Source organism: Triticum aestivum, chromosome 7A (genome assembly GCF_018294505.1).
Source record: "Triticum aestivum cultivar Chinese Spring chromosome 7A, IWGSC CS RefSeq v2.1, whole genome shotgun sequence".
In the NCBI taxonomy this organism is placed as follows: domain Eukaryota; kingdom Viridiplantae; phylum Streptophyta; class Magnoliopsida; order Poales; family Poaceae; genus Triticum; species Triticum aestivum.
This window is the reverse complement of record NC_057812.1, coordinates 63,472,153-63,489,392: the sequence shown is the minus strand read 5'-3', so window position 1 is coordinate 63,489,392 and position 17,240 is coordinate 63,472,153. Positions and strand designations below refer to the sequence as shown.

Genomic DNA, 17,240 nt, shown 5'->3' with positions numbered 1-17,240 from the left:
TAGCCGGAAGGAATTAGTCTCCACTAGCGTAATTTGAAGAACGAACAAGAAAAGGCGTCTTTAGGTAGGAGGATGGATGGATGTGGTCCAATGGCTAAAGCTCTGCCAGCTTCTTGTAGACTGGCAGTCTCCGAGAGGAACCTTAACCCCCCGGGTTAGGCCGGGTGGGATGGTATACTTTTTTTTTCGCCACAAGTGGGAACTCAGTCCTTGGTAAGACACAAGGGGGGAAGGAAGATCTTCACTCATTCATTAAGTAAGTGCCTGCGGTGAGACCCACAACAAACGAAGGGGGTGGAGGGAGACCGAAGAAGGAACAATTGTCTTGAATGCTAAGCTGGGATCAGCAGCTTCCAGTGTTTTCAAAATGAGTCGGGCAGGAAGAGGAAGATCGGGCGGGGAAAACGGGGTTCGAACCCGCGACTTCTGGCGTGACAGACCAGCACTCTAACCAATTGAGCTATTTCCCCCTTTCGTAACTATTGTCGATTCAACAGTCACCTACCGGTTACCTTTGTAACTATACCAAAGTAGCTGTACAACAGAATGCCCTTCGCCTTTAGTACTTTTCTTTTTCTTTTGACGACAGTAGAAAGAAATGGCTCTGCTCGCTTAGAGAAGGGGCTCCGTGCTCTATCAGCTATCAGTTAGTTGGCGCTACGCGCGACTTCAGTTGACAAAAGCGAACAAGATAGCGCTAGCGCCCGCGGAGAACTTTCGTTTGTTCGCCTTCTAAAAGGCCTACTTACCTGCCGGTGAATTGCCGGTTACAAAACAAATAATAAGACGTAGTGAAAAAGTACCAAAGCAACTGAAGCCTACATCCCACTACATCTGGGTTCCCCCTTCCTATGAACCTTGAGTCAATAGGTAGGGTCAACTATACCAAAGTGGAAGGGCCACTATCTAAGCTATTAGTGGGCTGGTTTGAACTATTGATTTACTGAATCGAGTGAAGCTGTGTTGCGTAACATATAGGTCGCCAAGGCCTAGAAGTACAAGTGGTCGCCCTAACGGTCACTCTCAAACTCACTACTTGAGTGAAGAAAGTCACTTAGCTTCTTTAATAGGGCTTGCCAAAGAACCCCTCCAGGGCCCCGGGAAGAGGAAGAAGGAGATAGAGCAAAGGTCTCCTCTTTCTGTCCGCTCTTCCCGGCATGTAGAGATCCGATTGGGCTTATAGTTTAACTGGTTGAAACGTACCGCTCATAACGGTGATATTGTAGGTTCGAGCCCTACTAAGCCCATCTGACCTGCTTAATCAATGACTCCGGTAGTCACCTGAACCACTCTCTCGGATAGCCCACAGCCTCTCTTCTGGATGTGAAAGAAGATTTGATCAACGTACAAGGTTTGCCTTCTTGTGAGAAGGAGGGTTCTGAATTGTGTTCTCAGTGCAAAGGGAGTCTTTGAGAAGGTTCCGTTTTTCTGAAGAGAGAGAAGATCAGTAGAGCAGTCCGGCAACTGTTCGGGGGTCAGCTTTGGGATTTGCCTGATCGACCCCTACCAGTGTATTAATCTACAAAAATGAAGATTGACATTCGTCAATTTACCGGATCTATCCTCTTCTACTAACTTTACAAAATGGAAGGGAAAATGTGAAGACCAAAGATGTCAACTACTAAGCATAGTCAATTGCAAATCGGCCGGTTGGTTTGCTTCTCTCCGAGTATGGGAGATTTTCCAATCTTCGAAAGACGCTCGTACTTTCTTGATCTTATGAAGAAGGGGCTTTCCTTAGCTGCGGAATTTGGGATCTTGAGAGTAGACCATGTCTTACGTTAGGGAATCGAATCAATCCAAATCCTCTGACACTCCTTTTCAGCTGCTATTTGAATACATGTTCAGATGCAAAAGAGCTCGACTTCGAGTATGGTCTTGTTCTTAACTGCTTGAGAGAACGCATATATCCCCTTTTTCTTGCTAAACCTCCACAAGCCTTCCCATGCTCGCTAATTGAACCGTCCGTCTTCATCTTAATCCATTCGTTTCCCGGTGGTCAACACACAATAGAATATGTTTGTTTTTGATCGGATTGAGACAAAAGTACCATTTTTTAGGATGTTCGCCGATTCTTCCTCTTCTTTCTCTCATAAAACTTGAGATACTAGCTTCTAATCTGCATATTTTTGCAAATCCTTTTCCATTTGGATTTTTGAAAACATTAACTTACCTCTAGAATTCCACTATATATAACATTGACGTTCCGCCAAAATGTGCCAGAGCGAGTGAAAGGCAAGCCTACCCACGGTGTTAACTTGCCATCCCCAACAAATCTGCTAGCAGCCCATTCGAGTTCCGCTTGGAAACAAGAAGCTCTTCTTTATTTGCGTTTTTTTGCCCAAGATAAGCCCATTTTCCAGAGCCAAGCCTATTATAAGAGTTCAACTGCCATATTCGGATGGAGTCCAAATGCTTGCATCTTGGGCTGAAGAATGACCCAATTCCTTAGCTTCCATGCATTAATCATATCCGGGGATGTGGGAATAGGGAGATGCCATCCATCTACAAAACACGATAGCTTAAGCAAAGAATAGAGAGAGCTAAGCTAGAATACAAACACAAAAGATATTCCACTAGCGTAGGCCTACCATAGAAAAGTCTAAAAAAACCTTTTCTTTGTCTGTCAGCGGGAGAGAAAGCAAGCTTACGGTGCTTTGGATGTTAATGTTTTTGTAGGATACTAAACACCTATATATATATATACATTGTTTTATACTCCTCTGTACAAGCGTATAAGAGCTATTATGCTCGATAAAAGGCAGTTTATGAATAAGTAAGTCTTTCTTTTTTGAATAGCCGGCGGGAGAACTTACTTTTCCGGCTATCGTATGAACAATGCCGTCCGCTTTTCTTTTTTGAGTTTCCATGGATCTCTCCGACGAAGTAGCGGAAGCATGAAATGCTATTCACGAATGAGATAGGGGAAGCTCACTTTTGTCAACTAGGGCTAGAAAGCATAGAACCCCGTCTTAAATCAACCGGTGAATCCAGAATCAAAGTGAGGAGAACAGGATATGTTATGAGAAGAGTGACGTGGGAATAGATTGCATTTCAAAAAGAATCTATACACTCAATAAGCCAGAACGGGAAGATTCAACTTCAAAAAGAACTGGTACGGTGTGAGAAGAGGCCTATTCTCAATAATGAACAAGATGATGCAGCTCTAGTTGCCGGAGGCAGAGGACGTGGACGCGGCAGGAATAGATCCAGGGGGAGGACGCGAATAAAAAAGGCTATGAGGATCATAAAAATTGAGGTAGAGGGAGATTGTATAACTAAGGATCGAGTAGAGGAAGACGTCAGTCTTTCAGTTGTAGATGATCATTACCGAAAAAGATGTACATTCGAATGAAAAAAGAGGGCCTGTCCGAGAGGAAATAAAGAATATTCATTTGCGGATTCTTCCGAACAAGCAACGGATTGAGCAACTAGCGCGAAAGCCGTTGCGCGTTAGCGCATCCGTTTTCTTGCTCGGGAACGAGGGGACTAAAAAAATTGTCAAAAGCCATCTTTCTCTTTAACTAAATAAGTATTCTTAAAAATATGTATGTCTATGAGGTATTTTGACTTAATGGGAAGTAGGCATCTCATTCATAGGCAAGAGCAGGCCGGCCTGAAGGCATGAACTGAAGGCAGGCAAGAAGGCATTAAATGGCTTTTAAGGATTCGGTGTAAAGATGCGGAGTACAGTATCTTTCTTTCTATAAAAATATATGGAATCCGCGATCCTATCCTATTTTTGAAGTCATTTTTGCATTCGAAATTATTTTCTTTCGCAAGAGCACTCAAACATAGATTGAAGATCTTCAGTTCTTCGGTCGGCAGCCGCAGTCAGTAATAGCAAGCAGCGTCCCATACTACTTTTCCTTTGAATGTTCATTCTGGAATTGAATGTCACAAACAAGACTCATACTTCAGAAAAAAAACTGCTTGAATCAGGAGCTGTAATCCGCAGCTTTAGAGATAGGGGCGGCAGTCACAGCATTGGCAGCAGTGAGCAGAGGTCAAGAAGAAGAAGCGGTAAGAGCAGTTAGAGAGCAAGCAGCGGCTCATCAAACCTTTCTGTTTCGGTTACAGCTCAAGCGGTTTGTTTTCAAGTAAGGTACTCAAGCAAGCTTTCCTCCTGAAGACAGAGTTTCGGGTGAGCTAGCAAAGAAAGTAAGCAGTTAACCGGAAATTTAGGTCAAATTAGCATTTCGTAAGTTTTAGTAAGGCCAGTTATGGGAAGCAGGCCATGGAGAAAGAGAGGAATCAATCGTCCAACGCTATGTTAACAAATACGTGAAAGGTTTGATTATTCCATACACTTGAACGCGTTCCTTATCAATAGGTTTCGGAGAGACGAGCAATGATTGCTTGCGATCTTCACTGCATGAGACTAGACTTGACTCAAGCTTCATACGAAAGCATTTACTGAACTAAAGCCGTTGAGCCAAGTCAAGCGAAAGACTTATTCGAAGAAAGCTTTAAGAGAGTTTGTTGTCCCATGCCTTTCTGATGGTGAACCTCCTACTGCTTCTTCCAATTCTGAAACTGGGATTGGCCTGTTGACTTTGCCCTTCCTTTAGACAAAGAGCCCCCAGTTTCGCCAAAAGACCTCTACGTGTTGTCATTCAACTCCACACAAGCCTGTCGTTGGGCTACTTGCGTCTTCGGCAGATACAAAGGAGAAGTGACGGTCGGTGAAATAGCCCTCCAACTCGTAGCTCTTCTTGCTTAACGTGAAAACTCTCCTTTCCGATGAAAACGAGAAAGAAAGATGTCAACTACTAAATGTGCTGCTTTGTGAATTTGATACTAGGTAGTTCTCCCCCCTCGGTAGGCAAGTAGCCTTTGCGACTTACATCTCTTCTACAGGAGGGTATGAACCCCCGGATCTAGGCGAGGTGATGGCGGGGAACTCCAACAGGTTTTGGTTTCCTCCTCACTGATTGATGGAGCCCAAGACTGCTTGACGACTTTCGGTGTGGGGTCAGCTTGAGCCGAGGTCGTCTCGTAACAGGAACAGGAAGAATAGCAAACAAGCACACAAGCAGGAATAGGAATATTGGCTGTCACTATCCTCTGGTTAGCAATCAACTACGGAGCTGGCAACTCACAAGCCAGCAAGTCAACCTCTGTCAGATCTTCGGCCCAGTTTATGGATGAAACTGACTCTACTTCCTCATTCAGGCTGATATGAACTGCAAAAGTTTGCATCTTGAGCGTGGATATCGTAGGTATAAATGAAATAAACTGGAATCAGGAAGTTGTTTCTTTCTCTCGATACGCAGAGGGGAGAGCATGCCCTGTCTCAGGCAGTATATCAGTCATTAACGATCTTACCGGGACACATCCAATTGAAACTAGAATCCCAACCTCTTTGGAAGAAGCTCCAAATAGAAAAAATTTCAGAGCGGGGAATCTTCCTACAAACTAAAATGTGTTAAATATATATATACCTACCTCTGCCTAGAAAAACTGGAGTTTCAGGCACCCTCGTGGGAGACATTGGATGTTGTCAACCGGCCTTAAAATGCTCATAAACAGCTCTTCCCCCTTTGACTTAGTTTTCGCTCTCCTCTGTTTCTAGTAGAAAAAGCCTGATCCTACTTTGCGAGTCCAACAGGTCTAGTATTCTTTTCTTTTTCGTCTGAGGGAACGTGGTAGCCCTGATCTAGCTAAGACTTGAGATTCCATTCTATTTCATTCTGATCTTGTTATGAGGAAATAGGTGAGGCGAGGCTAAGACAAGATATGGGACTTCCCGCGCTAAGTTGTTCCAATCTCTGTACTTAAGTAACCGAACTCGAAAGTGCTGCTATGAGCTAGATTTGTGCGTACAAGGGTAACGAAGCGAGCAAGGCTACCTTTCCGCTGGAAATCCTATACCTGAGTGCTATTTGATCAGAGTGAGTTGTAATTGAGCTTGATTTACTTGCTCTTCTATTTGCATTTTTTGTTAAGTATGTGGGTGACTCATCGTCGTGAGATCGGTTGGTCGAAAATGCTTTTCAAGTAGTCTCAGTCGGCGAACTCGGCTCCACAGAAGAAGTCAGTAGTGAATCAAAGAACTCATGCATGTAATCAGTGACTAGGGATCGATCAATCGGATGCAACCGAGCCATACAAAAAGAATTGGAAAAGGGATGACGCAAGAGCAGCGGAAGGTGACTTAGCAACATCAGTCATTTCCTATAGAAAGGAAGGAAAGGATCTCTCTTCTGTCTAGACGAAAGATCTCATTTTTGCTACCGCTCTCCCTCTTATGAGTCTCTGTCAGCCGTTGTTTAGTAGCTTTCAACGCGAGTTCAATCATTCTCTGAGATACTGAAAAGTACAAACTGACTTAAAGCACGAACATGAAGGAAAGGCTGAATTCGAAACATCTTGAATCGGATTCTCTCTTCTCAGAGAGCTTGAGAGTGAAATGAGTGGGCCGGCCAAAGAAGACCACTATGGAAGTGAAAGGGGAGGGCAAGAGCGGTTCGAAGACCATAGCCCGATGTGGGTACATTGGCGTCATCGTCGTATGAAATTCACGCACAAAGGGCGCCGCATCACTCTCAATGGCATTCAAGATAATCCTTCCTGCCGTCCAATCTCTGTCCGTAAGCTGCAAGGATTGCTGAAACGGGGTGCTGTTAGCCAGTGTGTGCAAGTGCGTCAGATTCACCAGGAGCATGATCTGCAAGCAATTACTCTGGATGCTGATCCTGCAGAGCAGACACCTCCAGCTGTTCAAGAACTGCTACAGGAGTTTGATGCTTTGTTCCAGGAGCCAAAGGAATTACCCCCTCGTCGTGCCTGTGACCACCAAATTCCGTTGGTGCCAGGTGCAGTGCCATTCAATGTCCGGCCATATAGATATGCACCCCACCAGAAAACAGAGATTGAGAAGCAAATCTGTGAGATGATGAACAATGGCATTATTCGTCGCAGCACGAGCCCTTCGCTTCTCCAGTGCTCTTGGTTCGTAAGAAGGATGGATCCTGGCGCTTTTGAAATATCCTATGCCAGTCGCGGGTTGTCCCAAGCTCAACGTAGGTTCGCAAGAGAAAAAGAGGGGGGTACCTTGTCTGTCGCTCGAAGAAGGCAACAAACAAGTGGAAGCAACCGATGCTTTGGTCATTCTACTCCTTGATGTCAGTCTGTGCTTGCTGTCATGCTGGCAAAAGCGGGGGTTTCGGCCAGCTTTACCTACTATTGGATTTGAACCAATGACTCTCGCCGTATGAAAGCGATACTCTAACCGCTGAGTCAAGTAGGTCAAGCTGAGTCAAGTCAGAGAAAATCGAAAAAAAGAGAAAGCCAACCAAAGCGCAACCAGAGTTCTCCGCGGGGTGGAGCGCTAAGAAAGAGAAAGCGTTATCGCTATATGAAATGAAGCAGCGGCTAGCACACTAAGATAAACCACTTGGTTTAAAAAACAGCTTAGTGGTGTGTGATTTCAACACTATTCCAGAGGTATATGACAAAAATTGTGGGAGAGACCTCTATGTTCCTCAGCTTAAATCATTCTATGATTGTTTACAATTCTGTCATCTATTTTACATGAGGGCTAGAGGGTGGTCTTGGAGCAAGAAAAGTATTGAGTCCAGGCGCATTATGGTACGACTGAGACTGAGTTGGGCAGGAGCAAGCGGTTGGATTGGCCTGACTCTTCAAGACCAAAGATACTCGGCTTCCTCTTCATCAAGTCATGAAATTCGACCCTTAGTTAGCAGCACCAAAACTAGAGCAGGCCCAAGACAAGCAAGAACAGTCAGTCAGCACCGATCAGGCAGGAAGCAGACAGTAAGCTAAGAATACTGGAAGAAGGTGGTCGCTCAGCCAAAGCCCTAGTTCAACCAGAACAGTAGGGAAAGCGGTAGAGGCCGCTCCGTAGCTTTGGTCGTCGCACTCTAATCCGCTTTAGAAGAAGCAGCTATTCTATTGCTTGGCTATAAAGCCTATAAGTAAGAACTCTGGGGAAGGAATCCGATCTGCAGATGAAGCAGAAGCAGGCAAAAGGCGAGCGCACAGCGAGGAATTTTCCATACTAGATCGACTCAACATTACCGAATCTACTCTGAGACTCTCTTCTCTTCATGGTTGGCTGTAAAAAAAGAGTCTCTTTAGTCCCCAACTCTATGGATTTTACTTTTTGGCTCAACACCCTGCTCTCGACGTTTGCTCGGGACGGGAGGCTATGAAATAGTTGAAAGCAGGTGCAACATTAAAGAAAGTCAATCCAGTAGCCTTAAGTCGTACCGAACACTATGTCCTAATAGTAAGGGATTTCTTTCAACCCGGTGGTAAGCCGGTGGTACCCGGAGAAAACGTTGCCCGAAGGAAGGGACTAAACCCATCTGTTCAAGTAGTATCCAAGTTGTACCGAAGGAGTATCTCCGAGTTAAGGAGTACCGAAGGGAAGGAAGAAAAACCAAGTGAAAGAAAGAGATCGCAATGGTCTAAGATATAGTCAGTGAACAATAACTCAGATCTGATGTCGGATCGAAACAAAAATGCAAAAAGACAACACAAACGTAAAAGATCGAACTCTAATTTAGTTACTGAGTGAGATGTTTTGCTACCTACAAAAGGTTGGTTCTTCCCCTACAACCCCTAGCCCTCCAAGGCAGTACTCTTCATCGGCAAATCCGAATGTCTCGATCCGAGTTGAGACCCACATACAGAAATTGATCCATCAACGGCTTTTTCTATAGTGGCAGGAAGTCTCCAACTCTTCGATATGCGCTAGCTAGGTAATCCCTTTACTTAATCTGATATGGGATCTCTTGCTACCAGAAAGGAACTGAACTGGCTTGCCCGGAAAGAATGGATTGCGACCCTTGGAGAGCTAATGGTACTGGACTGATAGCGCACTGATTGAACCGACCCCGGACGTACCACTGGGGAACCTGTGGCTGGAGAGAATCTCTCGCGATGGAGAAATGTCAAATGGGAAGCTCTATGGAGGCACACATCGTGTCGTTCGTCATCGAAATGGGACTGACTCGCTCGGGAACAGGCACAGGATTGAGGAACTTTCTGGCGTAACACACCCGTAATGGGGCAATCTGACTAGCTGGTCAAAACCCTTTCCGCAGTGTTTAAGTGGTGCTGGAAGGAATCAAGAGGGGAGGAGGAAAGCTGTACCAGGTGGAAGGAGAAGAGCGGATTGCTACTAAATCAGAACAAGCTTAGTTCTGCATGATGGCTCAATGGTGCATGGTCAACTCAGTAAACCTAACATCTCTGATCTCTGATCCAATTTCAACCCTACTGAACTCTTAAGAGTAGGTGTTTCAAGAACCTAAGTCCTTACAAAAAAAAGAATCCATGATCACTATAGACGCCCGAAGGTACTGAGCCCAAACATCTGAAGCCATACGGATACTCACATCTGCAAAAGGCCGAGATTGAGAATTGAGGAATTGCTGAAGAATTCACTGATACAATCCTCTACTAGCCCCTTTGCTTCACCTGTGCTGTTAGTGAAGAAGAAGGATGGGACATGGAGGATGTGCATTGAAACCAGGCAGCTGAATGCCAGTACAGTAAAGAAGAAATACCCAATTCCGGCACATAGATGCCCTATTGGATGAGTGGTGCTAAATATTACAGCAAGATTGACTTAAGATCTGGCTATCATCAGATCAGGATGAGAGAGGAAGACAAGCCCAAAACTTCATTCAGAACCCTGTAACTATGAATTCAATGTGATGCGGGCTTACAAATGCTCCTGCAACGTTTCAAGCACTCATGAATGATGTGTTCAAGCCCAGAAGATTTGTGTTGGTTTTATGATATACTTCTTGACAGTAAAACACTGAAGGAGCATCAACAGCACTTGCAGCTAACACTTTTTCTGCGGAATCAGCTACATGCTAAGATGAGCAAGTGTGAGTTTTGACTTTCAAAGGCGGAATATTAGGGGTAAAATGGAAAATAAGGTGGTAGATGCATTTAATAGGAGAAAGGCCGGAACATCTGTCCAGCTGGTCCAAGGTGTGCAAACCGCTTTGTGAAGGCCGACTGAGAATGAGGGACCTAGTAGTGTATTTCGAAGCCTTCTAGGCAAAGCTGCTTTGGCGTGCACTGAAAGGGCGTCTTCCTTTCCTATATTATACCAGAGGTGAGTGCATAATCTGGTGTAGAATGGAGGGGATATCCTAAGTTGATGTGCACAAGTGCTTCCTCTGATTGAAGTCGATTGCCTCAACCAATTTCTTAGTACATCAACACAAGAAGTGGCGAATTGGGGATGGTACTACCTTAGTGAAACTGTGGGAAGATGGGTAGGTGGGGCCTCTCAACCAAGACATCGCGGTTGGCAAGTGGGGACTCTACTGAATTCTAGCATGGGTGTGGTAGATTACTGACGTGAAGCCGGACCTCTATGAGTGCTCTACATGGCCGGATCAAAGCTATTCTAAAAACTAGATCCATTGGAGTGGGAAGTACTCAAGATGTAGAAGAGGACTCAAGCAGGTTTGGTCCTCTTTCTCTGATGTGTTCTTAGAACCCACTACCCTCCCTCCTAAAAGACCATGTGACCATCGGATTCACCTCACGATAGTCAACCAGTGAATCAAAGGCCTTATACGTATTCACACCACCGGATGAAATTGAAGCCATAATCAAGGAGTTACTCTAGAATGGTACTCTACAACCTAGTTCATGCCTCACCGGCTCTTCTTTACAAGAAGAAAGAAGGTTCGTGGCGCCTATGGATTATAGGCAACTCAATGCGCAAACCGTAAAAAAGAAATACCCGATACCGGTCATTGATGATCTTCTGGATGAGCTACACGGTTATACTGTGTACTCAACAATCGTTTTATCTATTCCCACATCAATTCACCAATCCTGGAACTCGTTATGGATAGAAGGTCCGTAGAAGTGAAAGTAGGACGACGGGAGAAAAGAGTAAGGAGTACCGGAAAAAGAAGATTTTGGACTTTCTGCCCACGAAGAAATAGTAGCATTTGAAACTGGAAAGATTTACTTTGGATAGTAAATCCCCAAGGAAGGGCTATAATCCAAACAAAGGAGGAGCTAGCGGGCAGTTCGAATTTCAACGATTAGGGAGGGGAATGAAACACTTGTCTTTCACAATCAATTCTTTCTTTTTTTTATGTTTAGGACACGCGAAGCGAGAGCGAAACTCGCTATGAGGAGAAGACTCGGCAAGAGAGGTTTGAACAAGAGGAACTGCCGTCTAGTTGAGTTTGATCATTCTCTCTTTCTATCTCTCTTTCTTTCAAGAGCTGAATAAGGGCATATCCACAAAGGAGAGAGAAATCGGACTTTCTTCTTTACCCCCCTCATTATTCAAGACGTGAATATAAAGTGTATTGTACTCCCTTGGATCTTTTCCGGGATCTTTACTCGTCGTTGATCAAGGAAGCTAGAAGGAAGATGGGTGGTAGGGTGAATGGACATTCGTATCCTCTCCGACTCGTCGGTTAGGAGAGTAGCGACCAAAAAGAAATCATTATACAGGATAACTGCTGTAGAGATAAAATGTAGGAAGGACAAAGTTGGTTTCAATGAGTCATGTGAATTGTAGAAGAAATAGGTAAACAAGGCGGGTTAATATATATACGTTGAAAAGCAAGGGGATAAATTGAACGAAATGAAGAGCAATCCAGAATCCGATTTTGTATACTATAAGAAAAAGGCACTGAAAACTTGGAAACGGAAGATGTTGTAATTGATATGGGTAGTCACACATTAGGCAAAATGGTGTAGTGGTTGGGCCAGGTAGCTTCTTCTTTTGAACAGCGTTTCATTCTGTTTTGGATGCTTTCTACTATGTTTCAAGTGATCAAAGAAGAGTTTATTTCCCACTACTCATATCACATCTTATGTGTTGATGCAAGCTGACTAAATCAATAAGATGGTATTCGTATTTGATTAGACAAGATGGTATTCTTCTTTATTCCGGAGCACAACAATCCGGATCTCTATCTTATAGCTTATCCTTCCTATTCTGTATGTATTACGGTCATGTCAAGTCAATGGTCTGTCTGCCCTACAACCGGTCTTGAATGGCTTCAGTGAATTGTTTGCTGAGCCTACAGAGTGACCTCCTAGGAGGACAATAGACCACAAAATACCCTTACTACCAGGCACTAAACCTGTCAATCATTAGAGAAGGGACAGAGTTCAAGATAAGACTATCTTGCCTGTTTGGTAGAGAGAGTACGGGGTATTCCGATGGTTAAAGATTCAAGTCTTAGTGGCAAAGGGGGACAGCTTTGGCCTGCAACCGTTTCCACTTTACGGCCCACAGCTTGTGTTCTTCGGTATTAATTCGGTTTCTGTTTGTTTGGCTTGTCTCGTGCACCACCTGAATTGAATCATAGTAATGGGACTTTGGTAATCCAGTGATGAAGTCAATGCTGATAATGGACCATGCTTCATCAGGAATGGGTAGAGGATCGAAGAGGCCAGGGAGTTTTTAATGTTCTACCTTAGCTTGCTGACAAATTTGACACTTGTTGACAAAAGATTCCACTGATTGAAAGATTCCTGTCCAAGCAAATAGTGCCTTGATGCGGTGATAAGTAGCAGTAATGCCAGAGTGGGCACCAATACCACTGGCATGAAGTGCTTGCAAGATGTTTTTTTTCATTTAGAAGTTTGCACCAACCCATACTCTTCCTCTATATCGAATGACCCCATTATGCAATGAATATTTGCTATTCTTGTGAGTGCTCAGGACTGCCAATTCAGATAGTCAATTCTGGGTGAATGTGTCTTTGCTGTACCCTGCAACAATATCAGTGAGCCATTGTGGTTGACAGGAAGTAATGGCATTGAGTTCATCTGGCTCATGTAATCTAGATAGTGGTGCATCAGCTGCCCTATTCTCTGAGCCTTTTATTGGATGGTATATTGTAATCCCATGAGCTTGAGGAAAGGAAAGCTTTGTGCTGCATTGGTGTTTTAAGTCTTTGAGCAGTCAAATGAGCTAAGCTCCTGTGAATGAAACGTCTGTCCTGCTAAGCCCAAACTCTAATGTGCTTGACTTGGAAGTAGGCCACTCTTTCACTGTGAGGATCTTCTTTTAGTCTGTAGCCACCCCTTGCCCACTAATGACATGACCCAGGTATTCTATCTGTGGTTGAGCAAATGAACATTTATTCAACTTCACATATAGTTGATTCTGCTTCAGAAGGTCAAATACTTGCTGCAAATGGGTGACATGATCTTGCAAGGATTTGCTGTAGATTAAGATGTCATCAACAAAAACAAGTACACAAACCCTAGTCAGCTCAGCCAGAATTGTGTTCATAGCACTCTGGAGGGTGGGTGGTGCATTTGTGAGCCCAAATAGCCTAAAATTCATAGTGACGTGGGTCTTGAATGCCGTTTTGTATTCGTCTGCTTCATGTAATCTTATCTGATGGTAACCAGCTCTCAGATCCAGCTTAGTAAACCAAACAGCACAAGATAACTCATCCAACAATTCTTCAACTACAGACATTGGGTATTTTATTAGACAAATCCATCTTATTTCCTTATTTCTCTGTTTTGGTAGCAGGAGAAGTAGTTTGTTCAGCCCGGACTTCAAAGTAGTCTCCCCCGTTGACCTTCTTTTTTAGATAGAATCCTCAATGAGTGGAAAGGACTCCCAAACTTGCTCCACAGTACTATACCATACAGAGCCGCGCCCTTGTGATATGATAAGAAGAAAAGGGGCCAGGCCGCCCTCTTTTCTTTTCCGCACCAAGCCTTCTTGTAAAATCGGGTGTATAGCTCAGTTGGTAGAGCATTGGGCTTTTAACCTAATGGTCGCAGGTTCAAGTCCTGCTATACCCAAAACAAAAAAACCACTCTTGTATTCGTAAGGATGCATAGTAGCCTTCAAAGAGCACTCTTTGGCCTTGAGAAAAGCCCCTTTCTCATCAACATCTCGACTTCGCTCGTTGTTTGAGGTCAGTATAAAGGAGATCAGACTGGCTCGGTCATTGATAGGCCGACCTTCTCCTTATTCATTGGATAGGGCGCGGGGGAAAGTCAAGTCAAGCACTAGTTAGTTGGGGTGGGACGCACCAAAGCAGCGTTCGTTGCACTAGCGCCTTATCTTTTGAAGCTAAACAGAGGCTCGAAAGACGGAGTACGTCCGAAGTCGTTGGCTGCCTTTTTGTAGTGCGCAAGTAAGAGTGAACTTCTTCTTCTGTTCTGCGAATCTACTAACGAGAACTGCCGTACAGTCCTATCTTTTTTTAAGAAAGATCGTAGATGAACGTTTCGTTTCGTTACCTAAGTAGTTGAGCAATTCATTCCAAGGTAAACAAAGAGGTATTTCCTTTTCTCGTTCAGTCCTTCTCTCCTTCCATCCCAGTAGGCCTATTCATGCTTTTTTGCTATCCATCTTGATCAAATAGAAGAAGGGGAAATTCAGACTAGGCAAAACACCTCAAAAAGTGAAAAAAAGATAAAACAACTTTCTTTCAAGTAGTAAACCATAGTTCTCATCCTAGGAAACCATATCGATCATCGGTTCAGAGCTCCCAACTACGAAGCTCTTTTCTAGAGCGAGTCAACAATTCGTGGATCCATGGTTTGGATGAAGCTATGTACCCGGGTAGAGATGATTTGTCTCAAAGATGTTCCGCTCATCCAAGAATCTGAAACTTCATCTACATAAACTCATAAATAGCCCTTTCCTTTCTTTTCTTGACTTCAAAAGGTAATCAATCCTTTCTTTTCATCTTTTATCAAGTCTTCCTCTTCCTGATTGAGTCAATCAGGGATAGAAATTCGGATCAACTATGAGGAGTAGGGCTGCTGGGCAAGTGAATGAACTCTGTCCTAGGCATTTCCAATAAGTTCAGTGAAGTGAGGGCGAAGCCTTTTTTGAGAGGGAAAATACACTCCAAATGATATTCCATAATGGAAGGAATGAGTGGAAGATTTACTGGAAGAAAAAAATATGATACTTTTCTAGTCGTAGGTAGGGCTACCTATCTAGTTTCGTGCTTCGGGCGTACCAGATTCAATAGGCTAGGTTATAGCTGACAGATTTCTTTAAGAACTAGCCGCCTATAAGCCTCGCTAGTAGTATTCCTGCCCAGTGCCGGAGTAGTGACTCACAAGGTAAGTTCTCCTCGATGCATTTCGAACACTCTATTTTTCTACGTACACTTTTGATTCCTCGGTAGGTAGGGACAACGTTCGAGATCTCATCCGACCGTCTATTTCTCACTGATTGGGAGATTGGATTGGAATCCGAGGAGAACTGATTGGATGTCATGGAACGAATGGGGCACTACGTTGGTTACCCACTGCTAGCCTAGCGGAGATTTCTCTATTTGTTGAAAGTGGAAAGTTGGGCTCGTTCACTCACACCTTTCTTTGATTATCGATGACTTGGCTTCTTGCTCAAGTAAGCACCCGGCATACCAATTCATTATCCTTGGGGCTCGGCTCGCTCCTTCCTATCTACGTTATTCTTTCTTTGTTACTCTCGTAATGACGTTCCGAAAGAAATCAAGGTTACCAGGTCACAGCTCTGATTCTTCTTCCCTTATAGAACCTTCCCGCAAGAAATCAGTGGAAGTGGGTCCGCCCCTACAACTCATCAAATCAGCCTTCTTTTCTGTTCTGCGCTGTACATATTCTCAAGTTATGAGAAAGAATGGATTTGAATGCAATTTGGAATTAACAAAATAAACGAATGAAGAATATTTTTACCTCTTATCTGATAAGCAATCAAAGCATTTGAACTGCTCAATGAACAATAAAGAAAGAGCTAAGGTAAAAAAGTATATGTGTTACTAATAGTAAACCAATTTTATTTGGAGTTTGCTTTCAGCTGAACATGTTATAACTACAAATGAGGTGAGGCTTGATTAGGTGGCTTTGCAAGAACTAGGGAGGAACACAAGTTATGTACTTTAGGCTAAACATATGAATTTAGAAGATCAACTTTTCCAATTGAACATAAACAAAAGCAACCAATAATATATATATATAAACTTCAATAATATTTTCTCTATGGTGAAGTAATTTCATCGATAACCACTAAACGATTAAGTAGCGATGTATGCAAAGCTAGACAACGAACATTTCATAATACACTCGTTCTGCATATCTTTAGGATAAAAGAAAAAACTGCGAAAAAATCCGTTTTCCTAAATAAAAAGATCAAGAAATCTATTTTGTATGGTTCTTATTTCGTTGAAAACGTTTCCATGAGACTTTCTTTCATTGAAGAAGTCCATGACTTGTTCTAGGTGATATGAGGTTGAACAGGCTTTAGAAAAAATGCAAAGAAGGGTACATGAGGGTGGAATAAAAATCAAAAAGATGACCCCTTCTTTCTTCCTGAGCATTACCGATAAATATTCATTCTTTATACGTTAGGTTGGGTTTCAGATGTATATCATTTATTATATGAAACCAAAAAGAAGAAATGACAAGAAAGTTGTATATAGATGGAGGAATAAATTATGATGTGGAAAACAAGGCAGGGGTTCAAATCCTGTCATCCCTACCTATTACTTCTCCTATGGGCAGTAACGAGGGATCAATTGAGATCGATTCAAATTGGACAAAATTCAGAGTTTCATTTTTCTATATGCATGCGGTACAAAAATCATCCTTTTCTTTACTGCTTTATCTCCCAGAAAGCGCTCTTAGTTTAGTTCGGTAGAATGTGTGTCTCCAAAACCCAATGTCGTAGGTTCAAATCCTATAGAGCGTGATTCTGTTCTTGTTATGTCGAATCCAAAAAAAAGAACTTATATAAATATAATAAAATGAGACAGTAATGAGGTCCATATCGTCATCGTAATAAAAAGAAAGATCTGCAAGCATTATTTATGGGAGTCGGGGCTTTCTGATTTGAAGTTGCTGGAAAAGGACCTCTGTGATCGGTTGATCATTAGTCGTTTTTTAAGGTAAGTAGGCAGGGGTGTCTTGATCGAAACTGAACTTCAATTCCACCCAGCTCAGATTCTATGCAGCAGTGGGGAAGACCTGTTTATACTTTTATTGAGAATTCCATTTCTTCCTGCCGCACCCCAATTCTTTCCCAGCAGTTGAAAATTGATATGAGATCTTGAACCCAGGGGGCTCCTATGTTCTGGGCAGAGGCATTGATGCGGGCTATTAGAATAAGGTGGTAAGGTCCAGGCATCTTCAAACCCCACATATGCCCTCTTTGATCTAGTAAGGGGAATGAAAGAAACAGGAATGCTGCACAGTAAAGTGTCAGCACTCATCCCCAAACTCCATAGGCCCCGCAATAGAAAGAG

The 17,240-nt window shown here is 43.3% G+C and overlaps 2 non-coding genes across 2 annotated transcripts; one reads left to right on the top strand and one right to left on the bottom strand.

Annotated features, from left to right (window-relative positions):
- Nucleotides 1–396: 396 nt before the first annotated feature.
- Nucleotides 397–470, bottom strand: TRNAD-GUC (transfer RNA aspartic acid (anticodon GUC)). The gene has a single exon. It is a non-coding gene; the product is annotated as a tRNA-Asp (tRNA).
- Nucleotides 471–13,724: 13,254 nt separating this feature from the next.
- TRNAK-UUU (transfer RNA lysine (anticodon UUU)) lies at nucleotides 13,725–13,797 on the top strand. Its single transcript has one exon. It is a non-coding gene; the product is annotated as a tRNA-Lys (tRNA).
- Nucleotides 13,798–17,240: the final 3,443 nt, after the last annotated feature.